Source organism: Desmodus rotundus, chromosome 3 (genome assembly GCF_022682495.2).
Source record: "Desmodus rotundus isolate HL8 chromosome 3, HLdesRot8A.1, whole genome shotgun sequence".
In the NCBI taxonomy this organism is placed as follows: Eukaryota; Metazoa; Chordata; class Mammalia; order Chiroptera; family Phyllostomidae; genus Desmodus; species Desmodus rotundus.
Window position 1 is genome coordinate 85,074,703 of NC_071389.1, and position 11,990 is coordinate 85,086,692.

The window sequence follows — 11,990 nt, forward strand, 5'->3', positions numbered from 1 at the left end:
TCCCTCTATCTCATCCAACTGTGTCTCATGTTTCACTCAGCTGTGAGTCTGTGGATTGTACCAGACACCATAGCCCTACCCTACATTTCAGTTCCGAAAAATGAAATTTCATCTCATTCCCCTTGTCTGGTTGTTCTGGAAATCAGCTTCCTCTCCCCAGGTCATCTCAAATACCACTTGGACAGGGGTTTTGCTTTGCTTTTGCAAGTAATGAGGCATGTTACTCTGAGGGCCCACCAGGCACACAGGCAGCTCTCTCCATGAGACCACATTGCCACCTTGGGCTTTGCTTGAGCCTGGTTTTGGACCTTCCCCAAAAGTAGCCACCTATAGACCAACCTGAGAGGTAGATTGTGACCTACCCCCTTGCCCACTCTCAAACTATGTCTTTATTCTAAGGATTTCTAACTATAATACACACAGAATCAACAGGGAGCAGAGTGGTAATAGGAAGTAGAGAGAAGTATAAGGAATGGCAGCAGAGGGACCATGAGGAGGCAGGAAAAAGAGCCAGTCTAAACAGCAAGAGAGCAGACAGAGATAGTGGAAGTAGCAGGGTTCCCCCACCCCCACCACCCCAGTTTCAAGGGAAGAATGACTGGTTGCTAGAGGAACACTCGACCTTGAACAACCCTCCCATTCTCCATGAGGCCTATGGAAATGTTTCCCACCTCCCTTCCTTCCCTGGGCATCCCCATACCAAACCCCAGCACCTGAGGCAACCCACTCTGGTCTCTGCTTTTTACCACCTGAAAGAGCCGAACTAGCTCAGCAAGGATCTTTTCCAGGGGCCAGGTCCATCCCTGAGCCATGATCAGGCCTCCCATCCTGCTGTACCACTGAGACATGCCCAGGCCTGACTCCGAGCACAGCAGCCTGTGGCCCACACCAGTTCTCAGAAAAGGCATGTGCTCCAGAACAGGAAGACGGAGCTCTGCAGCTGTCCCTGCCTCTTCTGTCAAGCTCCATATTTTCTCTCTGGTCATTTCCTTTTCTGTAAACTGAAATCAATAGTACCTGCTCTACAAACTCACGGGGATGATGGTAGGGGATCAGATGAGGTCATGGAAGGGCAAGTTGTCTGAAGATCCTCTCCCCTCATCCTTCCCTCTGCCCTTGGTGGGTTGCCATCCTGCACCTCAGACCCACAAAGCCAGCCCACCCCTTGCAAGCCCTTCCCCAGTTGCTTTGACAGGAACCCCTGCTTTATCAGGGCAAACTCCCAAACCTTGCTTCTCACTGCATCCCTCTTTTCCTCCACTTTTATAGAACCTGAGCCTCCCTTACCCCAAAAGTCTAATTTCCCTGGGGGCCATCAATATCACTCAGAGACCCTACAACTTCTAATACCAACAGATGCAACAGGTGAATCAGAGGACCTGGGGTCACACTTTGCCAACTTATACTGAGTTGAGTTCATCAAACTGTCCCTTTTCCACTCTTAAACTTTCACATCCTGGACTTCAAGACTAAAAGGCACTTAAATCAATGGCCCACTCTGGCTCTAGCTGACCTCACTGACCTTCAGAGAGTCTGTGGCCAGGTGCTGTACCAGTGGTTCTCAAAGTGAGGTCCCCAGACCACCTGGGAACTCATTAGAGAAGCATTTGCTCAGGCCCCATCCCAGATCTCCTGAGTCAAAAATTCTGGGGATGGGGCCCAGCTCTGTGTTCAAAAAGCTCTCCAGCTGATTCTGATGCACTTTCAACATGAGACTCACTCTCCTAAATTATAAGCTTCTCATCCCCTGACTGCACCAAGTCCACTATGTGCCTCCTTGGCTCCCACTGAGGGCATGTTTGGAGACCTCCCCCAGTGGAACTGAAGGACCTCTTCCACTGATGAGTTATGAATGCCAACAGGTTTGCTCCCACCCTGGCTCAGCCTGGTTCCCGGTCCCTGGGTGATTTCCCGCAACAGTATCTATAGATGTCCTTCTTTCTTTCTAAGCTCCCATTCCTTCTCTCTCTCCCTTTCATTAATTATGTCCTCTTGTTTCCTGGAGAAGACTGCTGAGGGTCATAATAATGGACACTGAACTTGGAGTTGGGAGACCAAATGTCACCACTTAACACTGTGGAAGCTGAGGAAACTGGGTAAGTGAGCAGCAGAAGGAAGGACCTGGCCCAGTGCTCAGCAGGATGACGGAGCACAACTGTCCAGGGCACCCTCCACTCCTCATCCCTTCTCAGATCTCTGCTTCTTTGGAACAGTAAACCTGCTTCATATTGGCCATATCATAAGTCATATGCACAATAAGATGGTGGACAGGAGAGCACTTTGTAAACACTAAGCCTTGATGATATGAGTGTATGAGCCAGTAGCAGTGGCATCCCCTGGGAGTATGTTAGAAATGCAGAATCTCGGGCCTCACCCAGCCCGACTGAATCAGATCCTGCATTTTAGCAAGACTCCCAGGAGATTCATCTGCACTTTAGAGTCTGAGAAGTGTGATTAGAAGAACTAGGAAAACATAAGATATCATATATGTGTTACTATCTTCAAGTATCTCCATCAACCTTCTCTTCCTCTCAACAGGGCAGCGCTCCTCCCACAAGAAGAAACGCCATCCCCTTTCCTAGGTCTAAAGCCATCATTCTTCACCAGCTGGCACATTAGAATCACCTGGGCCAAATCCCAGACCAATTACTAAGATGATCTTGGAAGAGAGCCCAATATCAGTATATTTTTTTAAAAATCTCCCAGCTGGCCCTGGCTGATGTGGCTCCATGGATTGAGCCCCAGCCTGCAAACCAAAAAGTCACCGGTTCAATTCCCAGTTAGGGCACATGCCTGGGTTGTGGGCCAGGTCCCCAGTTGAGGGCATGTGAGAAGCAATCAATTGATGTATCCTCTTGATCGTTGATGTTTCTCTCCCTACCTTTCTCCCTCCCTTGCCCTCTCTCTAGAAATAAACAAATAAAATCTTTAAAAAAAACCTCCCAGATGACTCAAAAGTGGGTCCAGAGTTGGAACACCCCACAAACCAACACACTGCAGCTCCATAATATCATCTCCTGGGACACTCTGCTGCCACACTCTCTGCCTCCTCTCTGCTCCTCCACTTGCTCCCACTCCCACCCCTGCATTATCCACTGAGTTTTCAGATCCCCACCCCCTTTACATCACCATCCCCAGCTTGCTTGCTTTTCTCTTTGGTTCCTATCACTGTGCCTGCCTTTCATTTAATGAGAGTTCAATATATAGGGGCCAGCAGACGTAAGGTCTGCTTGAGTGTGGTTGGTAGGGTAATACTATAGGTGTAATAATTTATAGTTTAAATTTGAATATTTCACCTAAAATGTCATATGGTATGCTTGAGTGTGATACGGTTATGTTATAGAATTACATGCTTATGATTCTGTAATAAAAACTTTTGTAATAAAAAAGTTATTTGTGCCAGACCCCATACACACTGACAGGGATTTTTAACCTCACACATAGACAAAGCCTTTCAGCTGGGTCTGAACTCTCCCCTGGATCTCATTCTCCTTCCAGCTCTCATACTGCCCTGGTTCTTTCCCAGCCAGTCCACACACACACACAGCTCCTGCCTGCTGCCTCCGTTTCCTCAACAGGATGACACCCTGCTCTTCTTAAGTCCGAAAGCCTCTCCTGTCACCTCTCTGAGGCAGTCACACCACAGCCTTCAGACTACCCCCTCAAAGCTGGAAAACTCTATAAAAAGTTGTTAAGAGGTCATTGCTATTAGGTAAACAAGGGAGGAGTCTTCTTGGGACCTCCAGTTTCCATGAAACAATAGATCAAAGAGCAGCCCAAATATGCCAAGGAAACACCTGCCCTAGCACCAGGGACCTCAAGGGATCTTTTTCCTTCTGAGGAAAATGAGCCAGAAAGGAGTTCCACCTGGACCTGAAGCAGAATCCAGACAGGACCAGAAGAACGTACATCTTCTTGAGGAATCATGGAAAAAAAGCCCCAGGGGCTGACCCCTGGCACTGAACAAAGGAATCAGGAGCTTGTTGCTCTAGGAGTCAGGACTGAAACTAAGTAAAGCTGTATGGACCATCCCCTCCCTGTGTGGTACTCTCAAACACACATACCTGTAGCTTGTAGGTATTGAATTCTAAGAGCCAGACTTGAAAATAAGCCATTGCTCACTACTTAGCCTTTAATCACTTATTCATCAAATATGTGATCAATGCCTTCTCCGTGTTAGGTGAGAGAAACACACATGGTCACAACACAGCTCCTGATGCAAGGACCCCGAAGTCTAGCAGGGGTGTCCAACCTGTGACCCATGGGCTGCATGTAGCCCAGGAGGGCTATGAATGCAGCCCAACACAAAATCGTGAATTTACTTAAAACATTGTGAGATTTTTTTGTGAGTACATGTTGCAATGTATTTAGTGTGTGGCCCAAGACAACTCTTCTTCTTCCAGTGTGGCCCAGAGACACCAAAAGTTTGGACACCCCTGAAGAGGGAAAGACGAAAACATGAACAGATTACAAAGTGATGCCAATAGGTTTTTATTTTTTAAAGGGAAGTAACCAATGTTATGGGACACAAAGGAGGGACCCACCTGTGGGACTAGGAGATAAGGCAAGGTTCATGGCCCTGAGATCACTAAAAGCTTCCAGGATGAGAGCAGAGACTCATGGGGACCTTACCTTATAAAATGTGATCCCTTTCACCTATTCTTCCCATTCCCCATAATTTAATGAAATTAGGAGATCAAAGATCACCATTTTTAAGGTTTCTTGTCATAATTGTGAAATGGTTGTCTGAAATGGATGTACTACCGATCCTGCTGGAGAATATGAGAATGTCCATTTTTAGAAACCCTTAAAATCCCTGGGCACTCTCATTGGTGAATGGAATCTAATGGTTGTGTTGATTTTTATCTCTTTGATTACTAGTAAAATTAAGCATATTTTTAATCGCATGGAATTTACCTTTAATATGCTACTTCCTTCTTTAGTCCCTACTCTAAAACCATGTTATTTTTCCTTTGACAGAGTCTCTTTACTTTGTTCCTGTCTCTCTATCTTGATGTCCCCAACCCAGTCCAAGTCCACATCACTGCTCCCCTATTTGCCTGGCTTAACTTGGCCCCCTGACCCCAGTCTTCCCTTCCTCCAGCCCATTCTAAACATTGTTTATGTCACTAAAGCATCCCTTTCATCAGATCACTCCATGAGAATCTCAGAGGCCACCAGTTGCCCAAGGATGGAGTCTTCTGCTAGCTTTCCAGGCCTTCCAAGGAGGGGCCCTTCTCTGCTATTTGAAAATCCTCCTATCCTTCATCTCAGCCCAGCCCTCTTCCCATCCCTGACTCTAGCCAACACTGCACACGCCTTCCAGTCATCACACTTTGAGCTACTCACCAAACCTTTCCCTAGTTACTCAATAGGAAATCTATGACTTGTCTCTCTACAATGCAATATAGTTAGCCATTTGTGACTAAGAACACCATATCCTATGGAAACATGTTAGATGTTGATAGGCTGCCTCACCGAAACAGCTAAAACCTGGAACAGAGCTGAACCACAGTGCTGATGGTCCTTCCCTACATTCAGGGTTTTGGAAGGTGTATGGTACTTCTAGAAACAGCACATCACATCAAAGAGACCACAGCACAGTAAAACCCCTGCCCTACCATCCACCACACTGTGACCTTGGGAAGGTTAACTCACTCTCTACACTTTGGTTTCCTTGGCGTCACAGGTTGGGGGTTCCAGTGTGAAGATGCTGATGTGGAGTTTGGCTCACAGGCCATTTCTTAGGAATTGATGCCTGCAGACAGAGGAAGTGGGGGGAATCAAGGTTGGGTAGAGGGAGAAGAAGCTAAATTGCAACAAAGCTTCAGTCAACCCTGTGGGGAAGCCTGGACCATACATGGTACATCAGAGTTGGCCCCTTTTGGCTGGGGTGGCCAGGCTTTTACACTCTGGCCTGGATCCATCATCTATGTAGACACCCCAGGACATATATGACATTGACCAAGAGGCTGACTGCTAGGGGCTCTCTGCTGACAGAAGTCCCCCCTGCTGGGAAGTACAGGCTTTCCTCTCAGGAGGGCCTGGCTGTGCATCTCTATGCCCACTACACTGGTGTGTAGAAGGGGGATGATAATGCTAAGACCGACCCTATGTTATTGTGACAATGAAATAAACTAAGCATTTAGCACATAGCGTATGTGGCACAGAGTGGGTATTTTATAAATATTTGCTATTATTGCTATTGTCATCACAGGTAGAGCAAGAATTGGAAGGAGAGGTCTCCCCTTTTTTCATTCATCCAAGATATATGTATGGACCACTACCATGTGTCAGGCGGTTTTCTACAACCAGGAGCGCTGGGCTGAGGATATATGTATTCAATAGATGGCCATGGCAGGCCTCATCAAGGAGGGACAATTTGAGCCAAGACTTGAAGTAAGTAGAAACAGGTGGGACAGCAATGCAATAGCACTGTGGAGGGAACTACCCTAGGATGTACAAGGCCAGATGGGGCAGAAACAAAATGAGCAAGAAGAAGTGGTGTGGGTGAGGTTTGATAGGTGACAAGATCACTTCGCAGGGGGTTGTGTGCCCAAACAAATCAAACTCGATGTGGTCAGATCTCACCACCAATCAGAGGTTCAGAAATCTAGGTGATGAAGCATCATGATAAGCAACTCCCTGTAGGTGTAATCAGCAAAATTAAAACTGTGGGAAACTCCACAGGAAAAATGACCTGGTTTCTTCTAAAGCAACCAAAAATTCTAAAAATTGTAAGGAAAAAGAGGTAATCTATAGATCAAAAAAAGGAATCTATAGATCAAAAAAAAAAAAAAACATGTCAACCAACCCTACTACATAATGTGGATGCTGATTGAAACAAGTAAACTGTCTTATAATTAACAGTAATCATCACCATTTTATAGTCAAGAAAATGTAAATGTTGAGAGGATATTGAATGATAATAAGACTCTGGAACGGTTCTGGTGGCCGATGATTTAGGGAAAGGAGGTGGTAGAACTGTAATCTGCTGAGAATTAAGGGAGGCCTCTGGTCCCAGTGCTACAGACAAGCATTTAGATAAAAACTTTCTTTTACTTTCCCAAATTCTTGCCCAATGTGTGCAGGAAGAGCAACCCCAGGCTACCCTGGTCAGTATGGCCAACAGTCCGAGGACAGTCCTGGTCTTGCCCATCACGCCTCCTTTCCTTGTAATTTTATGTGAGAACCAAGGAAACTCGTCCACCTCAAATTCCAATCGTGTGCACAGTATACAACGTTGCCATCAGTCTCTCTGCCTTCAACATCCCTGCCTTCTCTTCTCAGCTCTGAGGAAGCTCTCTGTCTTCATCTTCATACTCAGATCCTAGACTGGAAGTCCAGCTTTTGTCTCAGACTTGACTTGAAGACTGTCCCACCAGACCCTTCATACGTCTTCTCTCCATAAAGAAAGCTCACACTCAGTGTATTCTGAAAATCAAATGCATTGCACGTCGAAAAGCATGCCCCTAGATCATGTGGAGTACTTTTTAAAGTATCATAGGAAGGAGGTTACTGAATCAAATGATTTCTACTGATACCCTTTTGCCCACAAAACCAATTTATGTCACCATTTGTTCTATCTAAGAAACTGCTTAGCTTTACCTGGTAACTGAGCTCTTCAGAGCCATTTCCCTGTGACCAATACAGCTTGCACTCCCCCTGACCCCAACAGACAGAATTGCATTTGCTTTCTGCTAAGTGAAAGATTCGCTTGAAGACACAGTATCCAGAAAAGAGTAACTAATGATATTCTTCATAAATGCTGTTTCACGAAGGAGTGACAAGAGAAAAAAAAACTTGAAGTAGAACCAATTTTCAAACCTGCCATGAACCAGCTATTAGACATCTTTTGCCTCTTGAAATACTAATTTCCTCATCTGTAAAAGAAAGCATTTAGGCAACATAATGTTCATGGCCCCTTTTACTCCAAAATGCTGTGATCTTTCTAATTGACTGCGTTCTCTCACTTATTTCCAGTGCAGTTAACACGAATTGAATGTATATTCAAAACAAAATAAGGTAATAAATGATTATCATGCAATATGTAGTAAAGGTTCAGTAAGTCAAATAGTTGCTAAATACATGAAAAGATGCTCAACCCCACTTAGCAATCAGAAAAATTAAAATGAGATGGCATGTTTCCTCCATCAAACTGTCAAAAATGTAAAGGATTAATAATAACTGTTGGCAAGGATATGAAGAAACAGGAGGCATAACTCAGTTTAAATTTGGGTGATAATTTTGCATTATCTACCAAAATGTGAATGTTCATAAATCCTTTGGCCTGGCTCTATGAACTTATCCTTTGGAATATTTGTATATGTTACATCATTGTGTGTAATAAAACAATACTTAACAAAAACTAAGTGTTTCTACAGAAGGGTAGTTAAATACAGTACAATCATGCTACAGAATATCTGAAGCCACCAGAAAGAATGAGGTAAATTTGTGTAAATTGATAGCAAATTATATCCAAGATACATTGTCAAGAGATAAAGTATGACTGAGTGGTGAAGGATAGGTGGGAAGGCAGGTGGGGGATTCTTGGCATGTGTGTGAAAGGTACCCTATAGCCAGAGCACTAGATGTTGTGAAAGAAATGAGGGAGTTGATTGCATGCAAAGAATTCTGGAAGGGATTAGACAGTTCATGGGGAGCCACTGAAGGAAATTAAATGGGAGAGAAACACAACACCTGTTTTGTTGTTGTTGTTGTTTGTTTGTTTTCTAATATAGCCATAGTAGTGGTCTGAAAGATGACCTAAGGAAGCAGGACTAGCATCAAAAAGATCAGCTAGCTAGTCTGGGCATATGGCCTTTAAAAACTGATAGGTCCAGATAAGAAATGATAGTAGGCTCCAAGGTGAGCCTACTATAGTCTGAAATAAACTGCATTATGTTGAACCTCCAATGTTCTTCCATTTGATACCAGGTTTGAATTTTAAAATGATACAGAAATTTAAAACTCTGGTTCCAATAACACATTCTTGACACCAACCAGAAGAACAGAAGTTGACTAGATATGCTTCATCCAAAGTTTGGTTACAGATATTTAGCTTTTTTTTTAAAGGAATCTGCACATTGGACTTGGGGTTTAAAAAGAAGAAGTTGCACTTAACTATCTTCTCAGCCACAAATGAAAACCAGCCACTTAGAATTAGTAGCTTTCCTTTTTCTTGCATCAAGCACACACATAGCTCACGTTGCAAAATGGAAGTTCACTTCCCCACCTTTCAGGCCATTCTTCAAAACAGTAAAGCAAAATCAGAAGGAAATCAGGCAGGCAAAAAGAGAAACCCATGAAAAGGCTCTCTCTTTCCCTCAAAGTTGAGAACTACTTTCCTGTCTGCAAAACAATTGGGTGAGTCAGCCTAAAAAAATCGAACGATTACAAAATTCCACACGTTTCGCCTACAGGTAACTTCACTCTGATCTTCATTATTTCATAGGGTCAAAAGCCAAAGTGAAGGGAGAAAATCCAGGTCAGCGATAGCAGAAGGAAGACCAGTCAGAAAACAAGTCCATCAGGACAGAGGGTGTTATTTGATCGTCAAGTTTAAACAAGACCCAAGTGCTGCTAAGGGGTGCTGCCTACAAAGAAAGCATTTCAAAAAGGAAGGTAAGGGATGCAAAGAGTTTTACAGATGATAGATACTTCTCACAAAAGCACAAATTTTTAGCTAAAAATTTGCAACTTTTCCAAGCACATTAAAAATTAACTGAAGCCCTGACTGGTGTGGCTCAGTTGGCTGGGCATCACCCCACAAAGCCTAAGTTCACTGGTTTGGTTACAGGTCAAAGCACATGCCTGGATTGCAGGTTCGGTCCCTGGTTGTGGTGCATGCGAGAGGCGACCAATCCATGTTTCTCTCTCACATCAACTTTCTCTCTCTCTTTCTCCCTCCCTTCCCCTCTCTCTAAAAATAAATAAAAAAAAATATTTTAAAATTAACTGAAAAAGAAAAAGTTCTGTTCAGCCCATTCTTTTTATATTTGGGGTGTTTTATTAACCCATATATATACATAGGGGTTAATCCATATATATACATATATTTGTAATAATATATATATTTTATATATGTGTACATATATACATATTTGTGATAAATATATATATTTTATATATGTGTGTATATATACATATACACACACACATGGAAAGCATTTTTATAAAATAACCTAGATACAGATTCTAGGCTGAAGAGTTAACCATTAAGTACACACACCAGTAAGCACTGCCAATTTCCACACCAACTAAATGCCTTTAACAAATCAATATCCTGGGTGTTTAAATTTTCCCTTCAGGAGCCCAGTGTTTTCACAAACTCCATCTCATTTCCATGGGCAATTTTCCCTGGACACTGATAGAGGCAGAGATTGTTCCCATTTTATAATTATAAAAAAGTGGGATGCCAAAAGGCTTACTGACTTACCCTAGGTCACAGAGTCATTAGTCAGGACCCACCAGCCAGGCAGAGTTAACAGGAAACTATCTGTGCTTCTCCGAGGCCAAAGCCATTGACACTAAAAATAATAATTTTAGCATTTCAATAACCACTTTGGACCTGATCTTCCCCCAAGCCGAGCTGTAATAGAGTTGTCATTTTTGTTCCAAAAGTGCTCTTTGATGGTAAAGAGTTCAGCAAGCCTCTTCCTTGATCCAAACTGGTTTGCCCAGACCTCCTCACTCAACAGGTGGGAGGAAGTGAAAATCTGGGAACCAGAACCGGCAAACAGAGCCAGCTCAAAACAGAATCCAATCATCACCACAGCAAGTTTCCCCAAACTGGATACTAGGTTAATTCCCACTCTGGGCATAAGTCAAACCTTTACACTTAGTGTAAACAGCAACCAACCAGTGAGGTCCCTAAGGGATTTTCTCAACGTGCCTTGACATTGCCTGCTCATGCAGCCCTATGAGACTCTTCAGAATCGAGTTTCAGTTCTTGGCTCCAGTCATCAGGGGATGTGCCATGATCTCTGTCACCTCTGGGCTTTGCATATGCCAGGTGTCTCTCCAGAAAACTGTCTGTTTGTTCCCTCCTCTGCGCCATTCCTTGTCCACTTCTCTCTGCTCCCATGCTATATGTCACTTCTTCCATGAAGCCCTCCTGACCTCCCTAGTTTATGTTACCCATTAACTTTTACCCCCGGTTTAAACCATAAACTCCATGAGGACAGGGTCTGGGTCTGTCTCTTTTGCCATCATATCCCCAGTATCTAGCATAGTGCCGAGTTGTAAATAAATGATTGAATAAATATTTGAAATCAATGAACATTGGTGGCTTACCATGAAGGGCAGGCATGTTACTAGACACTGGGGATAGAAAGATAAAGAAGTTATGTCTTCTGCCGTCAGATAAATTATAATCTATTAATCCGTGATGACTCTTATCTTTATTTCACATACAAATAGGTTTTTCAAAAAAAATAAAATAAAACCCCTACCCAATGAATGAACTGTTAAGAAGGGGCCCAGTGAGCCCTAGAGCTGGTTACAACTAGCACAGGAAGGTCCTTCTCTTTGGTATCAGTGTTATTTCTGAAATGTTTAGACTCAGATCTGATCTTTAAACTTCTGCTTCATGAGAACTAATAAATAGATGAGAATTTTCTAGGCCACAACATAGCATCTTGCCTTAATACCAACTAAATGGCCAGTTTCCCAGAGCAATAAGATCCAAAATGCAAAGCTGAAATCTGAATAGGAACAAAGTAGAGTGAGAGAGGAGGGAGACTCGGGTTTCCTTTTCTTTGCAGCAGTTCTTTCCACAGAAGAACTGCAGATAACACGCAGCCCCCATCCCTTCCACCTCCAGCCAACTAAAAGGAATGCAGTGCTCAGCCCTAGACCTAATCTTCCTGAGCTCTCTTTTCTAAATTAGCCCTCACCCTTGATCCCTGCTCCCCATATCAGTGGTTCTCAAAGTATGGTCCATCATCTGAGGATTTATTAGACAATTCCGGTCCCTCCCAAGACACACT

The 11,990-nt window shown here is 43.6% G+C and overlaps 1 long non-coding RNA gene across 1 annotated transcript in view; it reads left to right on the forward strand.

Annotated features, from left to right (window-relative positions):
* The window catches only part of LOC123478905 (uncharacterized), a 31,654-nt gene extending 29,579 nt beyond the window's left edge, over nucleotides 1-2,075 (forward strand). The window contains exon 3 of the long non-coding RNA XR_006654316.3: nucleotides 2,009-2,075. This is a non-coding gene — a long non-coding RNA (uncharacterized lncRNA). The remainder of the gene's footprint in view (nucleotides 1-2,008) is intronic.
* The last annotated feature ends 9,915 nt before the right edge of the window (nucleotides 2,076-11,990 follow it).